The 13,141-nt window shown below is 45.7% G+C and overlaps 1 long non-coding RNA gene across 1 annotated transcript in view; it reads left to right on the top strand.

Moving 5' to 3' along the window:
* LOC115281978 overlaps positions 1-5,994 on the top strand; it is a 6,792-nt gene extending 798 nt beyond the window's left edge. The window contains exons 2-3 of the long non-coding RNA XR_003904476.1: positions 481-579; positions 5,509-5,994. This is a non-coding gene — a long non-coding RNA (uncharacterized LOC115281978). The remainder of the gene's footprint in view (positions 1-480; positions 580-5,508) is intronic.
* Positions 5,995-13,141: the final 7,147 nt, after the last annotated feature.

Consider the following 13,141-nt stretch of genomic DNA (forward strand, 5'->3'; position numbering starts at 1 on the left):
GGGAGGGGACCGGGGATGAACCAACAGCAGGGCAGGGCCCTTCCCGAGGGCTGAGTGGAGGGAGCTTGATAGGGCTCCGGTGAGCCTGAGGGGCCGGCTTCGAGGGCCAGCTAAGTGGCTAACTCTGCGGGCCAGGCGGAGGTTTGGGTTCAGGATCTCCTGGAGGCCCAAAGCTCGCATGAAAGTGTCACGATGAACATCAGGCCTTTTTGCTCAGAGATCCCGTGCCTCTTGAGTACCCCAAGTCACTTCTCTTCACACCTGCCCGATGGACGCCTCTAGAGTTAGAGAGGCACGGGTAGAGTTATGGTTAGGATCCCGGTGGGGGGGGGGGGCAGCGAGCCGTGAGAGGTGCAGTGATCTCCCCCGCGGGAGAGTTGAAGGCACACAGGAGGTGAGGGTCTGGCTTCGGGTTTTTAGGTTCGGGGGTTGCCCGAACACGTGGGCCAGGCTCATGCTTCCTTCTGGATCCTCTTCTAGAATGCCCTCCCGGACACGAAAATGGCATAGCCACTGCCCGCTTCGTCCCTGATGAATTTGGCGCTGGTCAGGAGTCTTCAGTCCATTCTTTCCCCAGAGGTAAGATCGAGGACGCCTAAGATCAGAGCCAAGATTAGGGTAGGGGGTGTGTGTGTGTGTGTGTGTGTGTGTGTGTGTGTGTGTGTGTGTTTGTGAGAGAGAGAGCAAGGGAGTGAGTTGTGGTAGGGCAGAGGGAGAAGGAAATACTGAATGAAGCGGTCTTCAGGCTCCCCACTGTCCGTACTGAAACTGAACCTAGTCCCAAACTCAGGAACCCTGAGATCATCACCTGAGTGAGTCAGACATTCAAATGACTGAGACATTCAGGTCTCCAAATAATGAAGATGATTCTCATATCAGCACAAAAGTAAAACTGCTGGGTAAACATCTTCAGACATGTGCAGTCTCTGTTTAAAAGAGAAAAATGCAAAGTCACTGAAGCATATGCCTGCATATTTGAAACAAAAAGGTGCGATTTTTTTCTTGTATAAGAACATGATTGAAAGCATGAAAAGGCCAGTAGGAAATCTGATGTAGCCTACCTTCTCACTTGTATTTCACTCTCTGTGTAACTCTAAAAGACAGTTTTTTAACTTGAAGGACACTGAGGAAAGAGTGAGTATACACTCCAGACAGAAGACATACCCATGGATTACAGAACAAGATCCTCGCAATGAAGGATCAGGGAGGGTCTGAACCAGGGACACGCTAGAGCAAGTCTCCTAAATTCACAGCAGGCATAGTCCCCAGGGCCATGGGCACCTGCAGCCACAGGCAGCTGGGGATTCCGGCGCACCGGAAGCAGCCCGGGGGATTTGCTGGAGGCGGGGCAGTAAGCTGCGCTGACCCTGGGGGCGGTATGAGGGATGGATTATGATAGTAACAGTGGCGATCAATCATGTGAGGTAAGTGAGGAGGAACTGGGAGGATCAGGTAGTGCCGGAACCTGCAGGGAAAGGGAGAGAGCAAATGTGGTTTCTTTTCTGTTCACCAATACTCAGCAGCCCACCTTCATTTCGGACACGAGGGGACAGTATCTCTATGACCTACCCCCTTCCTTTTTACTTTCCATCAAGTCAAGAACTAAATTGGCCTGATGACACTTAAACTCTTAGCGTTATAGAAGACAGTGGGCTCCCTCCCCCTGTTGCTTCCCTTCCACATCCACTTCACTGCCCTGAAGCCCCGCCTTGTCCAACTCCACGCTTTCTCTTCCAGTAACCTCACTTCCCACTTGACGCTCCCTACACCCGATTTGTTTGCTACCCATGTTCATGGACGGCGCTCCCCTTCTTATTGCCAAGAATTGCCCCAGACCTCTGTATCTCCACATAGTGCTTTATATGCTCCACAGTTTTTGAAAAGAAGGAAAGCAAATCAATTACATAATTAGTTTGAAACCCCATGATGGCAGCCCCCTTGCCTCCCCAGACTCTGTGCGTCGTAATTATTTGTCCTCCTTTCCACCCACCAGGGGCTGAGCTGGTTACCTTTCCTGAAGAATCTCTCTCCTCATCATGTTTTCATTCATTCGCTCCTCCTGATCTCCCTGGACAGCATTTCCTCCAAACTCTCTCATGACCCCTGTTCTCTCTCAAGCCTGCCCTTTTCTCCAGCTGCCTCTCTTCCTCCTTTCCTCAGCATGGATGTTCACGGAGTTCCACACACCGTCCACCTGGTGTGTCATCTGGTGTCCGTGAGCGTCATCACCTATTATGTCTTCATCCAGGATCCTTCTACATCTAGATTCATTCAAAATCGACACTACATATTCCCACTTCTAGAAGCCATATCCACAGAAAGTTCTTCATTATAGGTCAACAAATATGTAGAGGATGCACATATAGCAAAATTGAATATAAAAAAAAATACCTGGTTCACAATGTATTGCTTCTAATGATGTGCATTGCACTACTGAGCATGTGTTCACTTGAGTGAGGTCACTGTGTAATGGATTGACAACGATACCCTTAGTGGTTTCTTGTAAGTGACAACGTGCAGAACAGGATGATATGAGTTCATCTTATTGGTAGAAAATTGGCATCCACATGGACAAATACATATTCCTTTAGCAATGGCAGAAAAAGCCTGAATGCATACCCATAAAATGGTTTCTATACTGAAAAGAATTGGAAGGACAAAAACTTTGTTTCAAATATTGTTTACATTCCACAGTATATTGTGGATTCATGTTTCCTGTCATAGAATGCTTCCATGTTACATAACACCTACATTCATGTGGAGAATACTTTCGTCATGAAGGCCCAGGAGAGAGAACCCGAGGCCTAGTGTGGCTCAGAAGACTTTAGTATGGGAATGAAAAACTAAATATTTTATCTGCTATTTGAAGTTCACGGATTCACTAATATTGTAAATCATATTCTAAGGTCTAAAGAAACCCAATGAAATGTAAAAATGTTTTATTCAGAGAGAATTGCACTTTTCTTCAACTATAAAGTAGATTTCCAGGTGCATTGGGGTGTCTCATTTAGTTAAGTTTCTGACTTTGTCTCAGGTCATGATCTCACAGTACATGGGTTCGAGCTCCACCTCGGGCTTTCTGCAGTCAGCACAGAGGCTGCTTGGGACCCTCAACTCCTCCCTTTCTCAAAAAGTAAATAACAAAATAAATAAAATAAAATATGTCCAGAGAAAGGATTTCATGGGAAGAATGGCAAGACACTGTGAAGACTCCTGTCTCAGAACTTGTAGTTCAAGGCAGAGACTTACCATGAGGGACCTAAGTAGAGAGCTAGAGGACTGATGTTGGCCTTTACCTTAGGGATTTCATTTTTCACTTCAGTGCAGTGTAACTGCTGGGCGGACGCTGCACATCGCAGATGTCCGTGCGAAGGGGCTCCGACCGAGACCTGGCTCATGTGCCAGTGGAGGGCATCATTTCCTGCCGGAACAGCTTTTCGTACGCATTAGGTTTTATTGTCCTAGAACCATTCTGGAAGTCCTCCTAAATGTGTTTCCTTCCAAAACAGCTCGTGGCGGTGGAGGCAGGAGTTGAGCGTGATGCTTTCTTCCACTTGACCCTGTGCCAAAAGGCAGCATGTCCTGCACCACAGACTTTGGAATGGTTGTACAGCTAGGAAGCTGTAAGACTGTTCTATCCAGGTGGCAAGATTACAGACTGGCTTGCAGTTGCTTTGGCCTGCTTTCCTAGCGAAAGGCGGGGTTCTTCCTTCCCTGGGATCAGAGCGGACACCTGTGCTTACATGACACGGACAGGTGTCCTGAAAACAATGCTGTGAACTTGCACGTTTATGCTGGGAAAATTCATGAGCCCCTACCAGGTACTTGTTTCACTCTCCACCTTTAAGAAGCCCACCTGCACTGAAAAGGCCTCGGCCAGTGGGAGGTCTCATGGAGGTCCTGCAGCCAAAGGCAGTTTTAAGAACAAACATGAGAAAGAGTCCCATCGAGAGGATTCCAGCTCATGCCAGCGGGTTTTCCTTGCTGAGGCCCCAACATCATAGAACAGAAAAGATACATCCCCACATTCCCTGTCCAAATTCCTCAATCTGTGCCCATGAGCAAAGTCAGGTGAGTGTCACCTGCCAGCCAGCAATTGGAAGGGGATGATGTTTTGAAAACATTTTAGTAGTCAGCAAACAAGAATAGCTTACTGCTGTAAAATCTAATGTTATCATAGAATCGACATTCACATCAGAGTTTTCATCCTGTCCCATTCTCTTGTCTCTCAGGTTCTGCCTCTGGAGGTCACAAGTGTCCGCATTTCCGGGTGTCTTTTGGGATGTATTCATTTAGGAGCCATGTACCCCTGACACCACAACAAGCATTTTCAGGCGGTTGTACCTAGATTTGCTGACTTTCCATATTTTACTTGGTGATAACTCCAGTTATTAGATACAGAAAAGCTCTCTCCCCACTTGAAAGCATTCTTTATTCAGAGCAATGTAATATTAGCAGATCTTTGCCAACCAGTTGACCCACAATGAGGTAATCCTTGGAGAAAATAGAGCACCATGTGTATTATGCCAGTTTTCTACCTCATTCATGACCCATTAGATTATTTCCTTCTAGGTACTTGGATGAATCCACATCGAGAGAGTTTTATCCCATGCATTCTATTCCTTGAAGGGTACATACTGCATTTTAAATATGGCAACACTACCCATTTATGTGTTGATATTCACTTGTTCCGTGTTTTGTGTGGCTGCTCACCTCCACACCTGTGGTGAGTTTTCATGGCCAAATGCTGAGGATGGTGGTAATTATTGGATGAATGAAGAGTCAGAACACATATTTAATTCTATAGTTTTGTTACCAGACATTATTTATATAGCAAATGGCACCTGGGTCGCTCTATCTGTTGAATGGCCGAATCTTGATTTCACTCAGGCCATGATCCCAGGGCCCTGGGACTATGCCTCACGTCGACCTCCGTGCTCGCATGGAGCATGCTCCCTTTCTCTGTCGCTACCTCACACCCTCTCCCCATCTCAAGCACTCTAATAACTACACACTGAAATAAACAAATCAATAAGCACAATGATAAATACATTAAGGCAAAAGTAGCATTGCTTATATTTTTACTGAACACTTGCGTGAGAATAAAATCATTCTAACTTTATTAATTGCTCTGTGAATATGTATCACACCAGTGACAATATTCAAGGAGTTCAGAAGAGTTAATTAAGTGTACAGATTCTGTTGCATACAGTGTGAAGATAGGTCATAGGGGATGATGATAAAATATAACTTGATAGTTATGTGCTGAGAGAGGACTATGGCTTTCTAAAATTGCATTCCTATTGATGCTTATTTTCTCTCTAGAACAAATGTGAATTGTCTTGCCTAAATGTGTCCCATTTAATGAGGAATAGCAAAAATGGGATGAGCTGGGATTTCTACTCAAGAAAGGAATCTTTTTATTCTTCACATGTTCCATTTATTTCTCTCCAAACTGAAAATTTTACTGGACATTTTTTTCTCTCTTATCCTTGTTCTTACAAACAGGAAGAATATGGTGTGGGACTAAGAATCAGGTTTTGAAAGAAAACATACTGTCTTCAATGGCACTCCTGCCCATGAGGACACACACTAAGCCAGACAGGAGCAAGCTGGGCCCGCAGGCTGTAGAGTGCCTTCACTCGAAGTTCTATTAGGACCCGTCAGCACGGTGACTTCTGATGACGCACCTTGGGCTCCATCCCGGCTGTCACTGTGTGAGCAGAGCTCTTGCTGTGACTGTTGCGGTCTCGTGTGATGAGAAGTTCCCCACCGTGAGAAACCTAAATTGTTGTTCCTGGGGTGTATTCTCTTGGTTTTCTGACTTCTGTTCTTTCAAATAGGCTCTTTTTTACTGAACATTTCCCTTTGTTTCCTCTCCACCTCAACTGAGTCCTAGGAAATGTAGTATCTTGTTTTGCTCTAATAGTTAATTTGTACTTTTGATTTTTTCATGGAGCTGGCTTTCATAAAGATCTTTCTCAATACAGAAAACTGTGCTATTTTTGGTTTTTTTCCCCAGAGTCTATGCTTCTATTTATTTTATATTATTTTATTTTTTTATTAATAGTTTATTGCCAGGTTGGTTTCCACATAACACCCAGTGCTCTTTCTCACAAGTGCCCCCCTCCATGCCCATCACCCCCCTTCCCCTTTCCTCCTCCCTCTTCAGCCCTGTTTGTTTTCAGTATTCAATAGTCTCTCGTGATTTGCCTCCCTCCTTCTCCCTAATTTTCTTCCACCCCGCTTCCCCTTCTCATGGTCCCCTGCCAGGTCTCTCCTGTTAGACCTATGAGTAACAACATATGGATATGGTATCTGTCCTTCTCTGTCTCACTTATTTCACTGAGCATGACACCCTCAAGGTCCATCCACTTTGCTACAAATGGCCAGATTTCATTCTTTCTCATTGCCATGCTGTACTCCATTGTGTATATATACCACATCTTTATCCATTCATCAGTGCTATTTTGAATACCCATTATGTACACAGTCTTATTGAGAACACACACAGCAGACACACCCACACTGCTCTTATTGGAGCGGAAGAGTCTTGATGCCACCCCAGCAACGGACATGACGGGGAAGGGAATTAGAGCTCAACTCTTCTCAGTGTAGATGTCAAAATCTGAATATAAATATGAGTAGTCTAAACTGCAACATTTCTAGAAGGAAAGAAACTGGGATTTCTTGGGTAAGTATTTTCCTGGGTTGATTCGGAAGGGGCCCTGAGCTGTCTGGGTGGTGCCTGAGTGCAACAAGGAAGGGAACCTGCCACCGGATTGGTCGAATGAATATTTGGCAACTAAGTAATGTACGGTCTAATGACCATCAAAGAGCAAACTGGGATGGGGTCTCCAAGCTGTCCAGAAGGAGGGGACCCTCTAAGAAGAGACAGGAGTTTGCGCTCTGCACCTACAATGTCTAAATAGGATAAAGAGACCTCAGAATAAAGACTAGATGTGGGAGAAGGAAGGAGGAAGGAGGTGTTTCCTGAAGGCACTACGTCCAAGCTTGCCCGAGGCCAGAACTATTCCAGCCCCACTGGGTTTTACTCAGATCAATAGTAAGACACTGAGCATCATAGACTTAATTCATTCAGCCAGCAAGCCCCAGCACAGACGGTAACTTTCCTGTTCATCCCCATGAACTTCTGACCTAGGGTTCGTTGGTTGAAGGGAAGAGAATTCTTGTCTGAGTCCTAGTGTGACACGTGGTCTGGAATGGCCCAAATTTTGAATCAGCATTAGAGCCAAGCAGACCATTGGTCCATGTGAGTGGTCAGATGGCTACTGGGAATGCCCTGACTGTGTGAGCTGACTTTCTGAAGAAGCTGGGAGAGGATGGCCAAAGAGGCAATTCCCTGGTCTTCCACTGGGGCTTGATTTGGGGGGAAAAAAATTCATCACACTCTCTGTCAGAGACTGAAACGGAGGCAGGAGGCTGGTTTAGGATTTAGATTGTTTTCTTAGCACAGACCTCTCCCGCCCAGCGCACAGGGTAGCCCCATCACAACACACGAACATGTGTAGATCCTTATTGTGATGTCAACCCTGGCCATCATGTATGGTGACTGTGCTTTACTGTGTTCTATTGATGTCTCTGCTAAATAACAGTATTTGCCCACAACAACTGGCTGTGGGCAGGTTTCAATGCAAACCAAAGCTCAACATCTCCCTAAGTCCATTTTTGAGGCATGAGATTTGTCAGGCAGATGGTTTGAAGGGAGAGTGGAAGTTGAAATATGAGTAGAATATGACAAATGGATCTATAGTCTTCTGCCAGCACGAGGCCAACCTTACTCTCTATTTCTCTGCATTTCTCAGCGAAGTGCTTTGTCAAAGGCAGAGAAGAAGGGAAGCCTAGGAACACAAGTGATACAGGAGAGAGAGTGTGTTCCTCTTCCAGCGTCAGGATACACCCTATTACTGAAACAGAGGAAGGTACCGTGGAAATTCACACAATAAGCTAAATAAGAACAACTTTTTTATTCACTCTCCTATATTACTGGAATAGCATAAAATGTTGAGGCACGTTTTTCCATGATTCAATGGCTACAAATTTAAATTAATTAAGTCAATCAGAGTACAATGACTACCGAAATTAAGAAGCATTTCTATATCAACACAGGAGGTTGAACAGTCCACAAATGTCTAGTACATGAATGTATGCGCATTAGCTATACCATTTGAATGGAGATCAATGTCGATCTCCCCGTGAAACAGTGTTTTCAGTTTCATATATTAGTGGACATGCTTGGCAGCAGGTGTCGCTTAAGATAAACTTTGAACAGATAATACAGCAAGTTCCAGTGTGCCACCCCTCCACGTTCCCCCATTTAAATCATCTGCCATGAGGGTATTACATGTGTCACCATTAATGAAAGAACACGGATACTCCTTAGGAACTCAAGGCAGAGACAGAAATTGGGCAGCGACTCTTGACGACAGCAGTGTTCATGGCAGCCATAGAGACACCACCCAAAAGTCATCAAAAGATGAGAGGATGAATAAAATATGACCCATGCCCACAACGGAAAACACTCAGACATTCAAGGGTGTTTTTCGTCGAGTACAATTTTGAAAGTAGACATGATGGATACAAAATCCTAGCAAAAACATGATGGGGATTCTGGGGCAAGAAGAGTTTTTCTTATCTTTTTTAATAGTTTACTGTCAAGTTGGTTTCCATACAACCCCCAGTGCTCTTCCCCACAACTGCCCTCCTCCATGACCATCACCCTTTTCCCCTTCCCCCTTCCCTCTTCATCCCTCAGTTTGTTATCAGTATTCAAGAGTTTCTCATGATTTGCCTCACTCCCTCTCCCTAACTCTTTCCACCCCCTTTCCCCTTCCCAAGGTCCCCTATTAGGTTTCTCCTGTTACACCTATGAATGAAAACTTATGGTATCTGTCCTTTGCCGACTTATTCGCTTAGCATGACACCCTCGAGGTCCATCCACTTTGCTACAAATGGCCAGATTTCATTCTTTCTCACTGCCATGTAGTACTCCATTGTATATAAATACCACATCTTCTTGATCCATTCATCAGGTGATGGACGTTTAGGCTCTTTCCATGATTTGGCTATTGTTGACAGTGCTGCCATAAACATGGGGGTACATGTGCCTCTATGCATCAGCACTTCTGTGTCCCCACAGAAGAGCAGTAATAGTTCTGGGTCATAGGGGAGTTCTCTTGATAGTTTTTTGAGGAACCTACACACTGTTTTCCACAGTGACTGTACCAGTTTACATTCCCACCAACCATGCAGGAGTGTGCCCGTTTCTCCACACCCTCGCCAACATCTATAGTCTCTTGATTTGTTCATTTTAGCCACCCTGACTGGCATGAGATGGTTTCTCAGTGTGGTTTTGATTTGTATTTCCCTGATTGGTGATGAGTGATGCTGAGCATCGTTTCATGTGCCTGTTGGCCATCTGGATGTCCTCTTTAGAGAAGTGTCTCCTCATGTCTTCTGCCCACTTCTTCACTGGAGTATTCGTTTTTCGGATGTGGAGCTTGGTGAGCTCCTTGTAGATTTTGGATATTAGCCCTTTATCCGAAATGCCATTTGCCACTATCTTTTCCCATTCTGTCCATTGCCTCTTACATTTTTTTTTATTGTTTTCTTTGCAGTGCAGAAGCTTTTTATCTTGATGAGGTCCCAATAGTTCATTTTTGTTCTTGAATCCCTTGCCTTTGGGAATGTGTTGAGTAGGAGACTGCTGAGATTGTGGGCAAGGAGGCTATTTCCTGCTTTCTCCTCTAGGGTTTTGAAAGGTTCCTGTCTCACATTCAGGTCCTTCATCCATTTTGGGTCTATTTTTGTGTATGGTGTAAGAAGGTGGTCTAGTTTCATTCTTCTGCATGTTGCTCTCCCGTTCTCCCAGCACTGCCTGTTAAAGAGACTGTCTTTTTTCCATTGGATACTCTTTCCTGCTTTGTCAAAGATTAATTGGCCGTACATTTGTGGGTCCAGTTCTGGACTCTCTATTCTATTCCATTGGTCGATGTGTCTGTTTTTGTACCAATACCATACTGTCTTGATGATGACAGCTTTGTAGTAGAGGCTAAAGTCTGGGATTGTGATGCCTCCCATTTTGGTTTTCTTCTTCAATATGATTTTGGCTATTTGGGGTTTTTTTGTGGTTCCATATGAGTTTTAAGATAGTTTGTTCTAGCTTTGAGAAGAATGCTGGTGCAACATTGGTGGGGATTGCATTGAATGTGTAGATTGCTTTGGGGAATAATGACATTTTCGCAATGTTTATTCTTCAGACCCATGAGCATGGAATGTTTTTCCATTTCTTTGTGTCTTCATCAATTTCCTTCATAAGTACTGGTGCAGCTGCTCTGGAAAACAGTGTTGAGGCTCCTTAAAAACTATCGATAGAACTCCCCTATAACCCAGCAATAGCACTGCTAAGGATTTACCCAAAGGATACAGAAGAACTGATGCATAGGAGCACATGTACCCCAATGTTCATAGCGGCACTTTCTACAATAGCCAAATCATGGAAAGAGCCTAAACGTCCATCACCTGATGAGTGGATCAAGAAGATGTGGTATATATATTCAATGGAGTACTATATGGCAATGAGGAAGAATGAAATCTGGCCATTTGTAGCAAAGTGGATGGACCTCGAGGGTGTCATGCTAAGCGAAATAAGTCAGGCGGAGAAGGACAGATACCATATGTTTGCACTCATAGGTCTAACAGGAGAAACCTAACAAGACCATGGGAAGGGGAAGGGGGAAAGAGAGCTGAGGAGAGTGAGGGACACAAATCATGAGAGACTACTGAATACTGAAAGTGAACCATGAACAGAAGGGGGAGGGGGTGATGATCTTGGTGGGAGGCATTTGTGGGGAGAAGCACTGGGTGTTATATGGAAACCAATTTGACAATAAACTATTATAAAAAATAAAAAATATAAATATAAAAGGTAAGAGGCCAATAAAGGCAAAACTCTTATTTTTAAATAATAACAAAAACAATCGAACAGTAATCATATTTTTGCAACATCTTTCTTATGTAACCCATGCTCAACCAGCGTGCAGCCACCCACAATTCTTAAAAACAGAAAATGTGATCACATCACTCAGAACACTCAATAGCTCCCCACGACTTACAACACTCAGACAGGCTGCAGCCCCTCCTGGCGAATCTCCAGCCGACACCTGAAGCACTGCCCTCCTGCTCCTGACGCTACCCAAGCACACACCTTGCACATCCCAGGCCCACCTGTCCGGACTTGAAGGCACTGCTCCTGGCCCTGGAATGCCCTTACCTGTCCCTTCCCCTTATCACAATTCTACTCCTGAAGGCTGAGCTAAAATGCCACCTTCCTCACGAAGTTATTCCAGTCCCCCGAGTTGGAACGAATCCCTCCCTCCTCTGCCACACACCACCCCCGCCATGCACAGTATAGATAATTCTCTCATGACAGTTCTAATTAAAAGTATATATTTATGTATCTGCAGCCCTCTAAAAATAGGACGTTCGCCTGAGGGCAGGGAATGGGCCTTGACCATCCTGGCACAAGGTAGGCCCTCAGGGAAAGCAGAATGGCTGAATGAATGAATGAATGAATGAATGAGCGAACAAACAGCAGGTTGAATAAACTACACATTGTGGATTTGTGCTTGGTTCTCCATGACCGAGACCTTAGTCACCACGTGCTGTTCAGTTGTGAGATGCTTTCCCAGCAAACAGAAATATTTTCCCAGGAAGGTAGCCTTGAATCCATCAAGTGAAATCATCATTACCCACGCTCCGTGTTAATCCTCTGGGCACATTAGCAAGCCAGATAATTAGCACCCCTGTGCAGGCACGGCAGAGAGCAGGCAGTGTGAAGGAAGCACTGTCTCCGCTTGTGGACTATCAGGCAGGGGTCCAGGGTAAGGGACAGAGCCATGATGCCAAGGGCTCCCGGGGACAGTCGTGCCCCTGTCTGTTGGGTGCCTCTCCCCTCCGTGAGCACGTCCCCACTCCACCTGTGTGCTCCCAGAAGTGGCCCCTGCAGGCATATAGCCAGATAGCTGTTGAGTTTTCCAGTTCCGCAGAGAAATACAAGCTGGGGAAAGGTGGACGAGACTCTGCCACACTGACCCCGTGACGTGTGCCCCCTCCCAGCAGAAGCTCTTCTTCACACACCGCCTAGAAGGGCAGAAAGAGGGGAGTGAATGAGACCAGGACCTAGAGACCTGGGCAATTTTCTAAATCTCTTGTGCCTCAGTTATATACACAAAATGGAAGGAGCAAAAGACCTCCCCCATCACATCATTGGAAGATGCCTTCAACACTGCCTGGACCAAAACAAATACTCAGTAGATGATCTGCTCGCTTCATTTACCCTGACAGTTCAATGGAATGGAATCTCCACGTGAGATTTCTCTTTCTGCCCTGCCTCTTCGACTCCCACTGAGGTGGGGGCAGGGGGCTGCCGCAGGAACCCCCTGGAGATAGGTGCCAGGCAGCTGTCAGGCCATCTAGCTGGGGAGGCTCCCGGGAAATGATGAGATACAAGGGGGCAGGCCAAATAACTCGCATCCCTACAGTTGACACTTCATGACCTGCCTTTCCCTGTGGCCAGTGTCATTGTAGCCTGCTCCACCAACCCTAGTGCCTGTCACCTCTGCCCCAAGCCTGCTCCTGACCACTGAGCACCATGTCGAAAAGATGAACAGCCTTATCTTGGGATACCATGGCATCTGGAAGGAGTCCGTGGTTGCCTTGACTACTGCTGAGTAGAGTCCTACTGTCCTTCTGGCTCCCTTCCCACCCACAAAGATTCTCTGGTGAGCACCTTAATTTCCCTGGTCCATCTGTGAACTCACCATCCAGCATGGTTCCTGAAGGGTAACAGTCCTTGCCTTCACAGGAAGAACTGAAGCCAATCCCCGGTTGACTAGGAGATGCTCTTCTAGGAATGTCAGCTAATATAGGTAGAAAGAACGGTAGAATTGAGGACTCACTATTTCACAACCTCTAGTGGAACTGTTAATCCTGGTTCAAATACCATGGCCAACAGAATGTTTGCAGGGCACCGCAGCATCTATCATCCTACAGTTGGTGGGCACAAGCTGATCGTGGGACGTGATGCAGCGGGGGGACCCAGAGGTTGCCACCTTAACCA

This window comes from Suricata suricatta, chromosome 17 (assembly GCF_006229205.1).
Source record: "Suricata suricatta isolate VVHF042 chromosome 17, meerkat_22Aug2017_6uvM2_HiC, whole genome shotgun sequence".
In the NCBI taxonomy this organism is placed as follows: Eukaryota; Metazoa; Chordata; class Mammalia; order Carnivora; family Herpestidae; genus Suricata; species Suricata suricatta.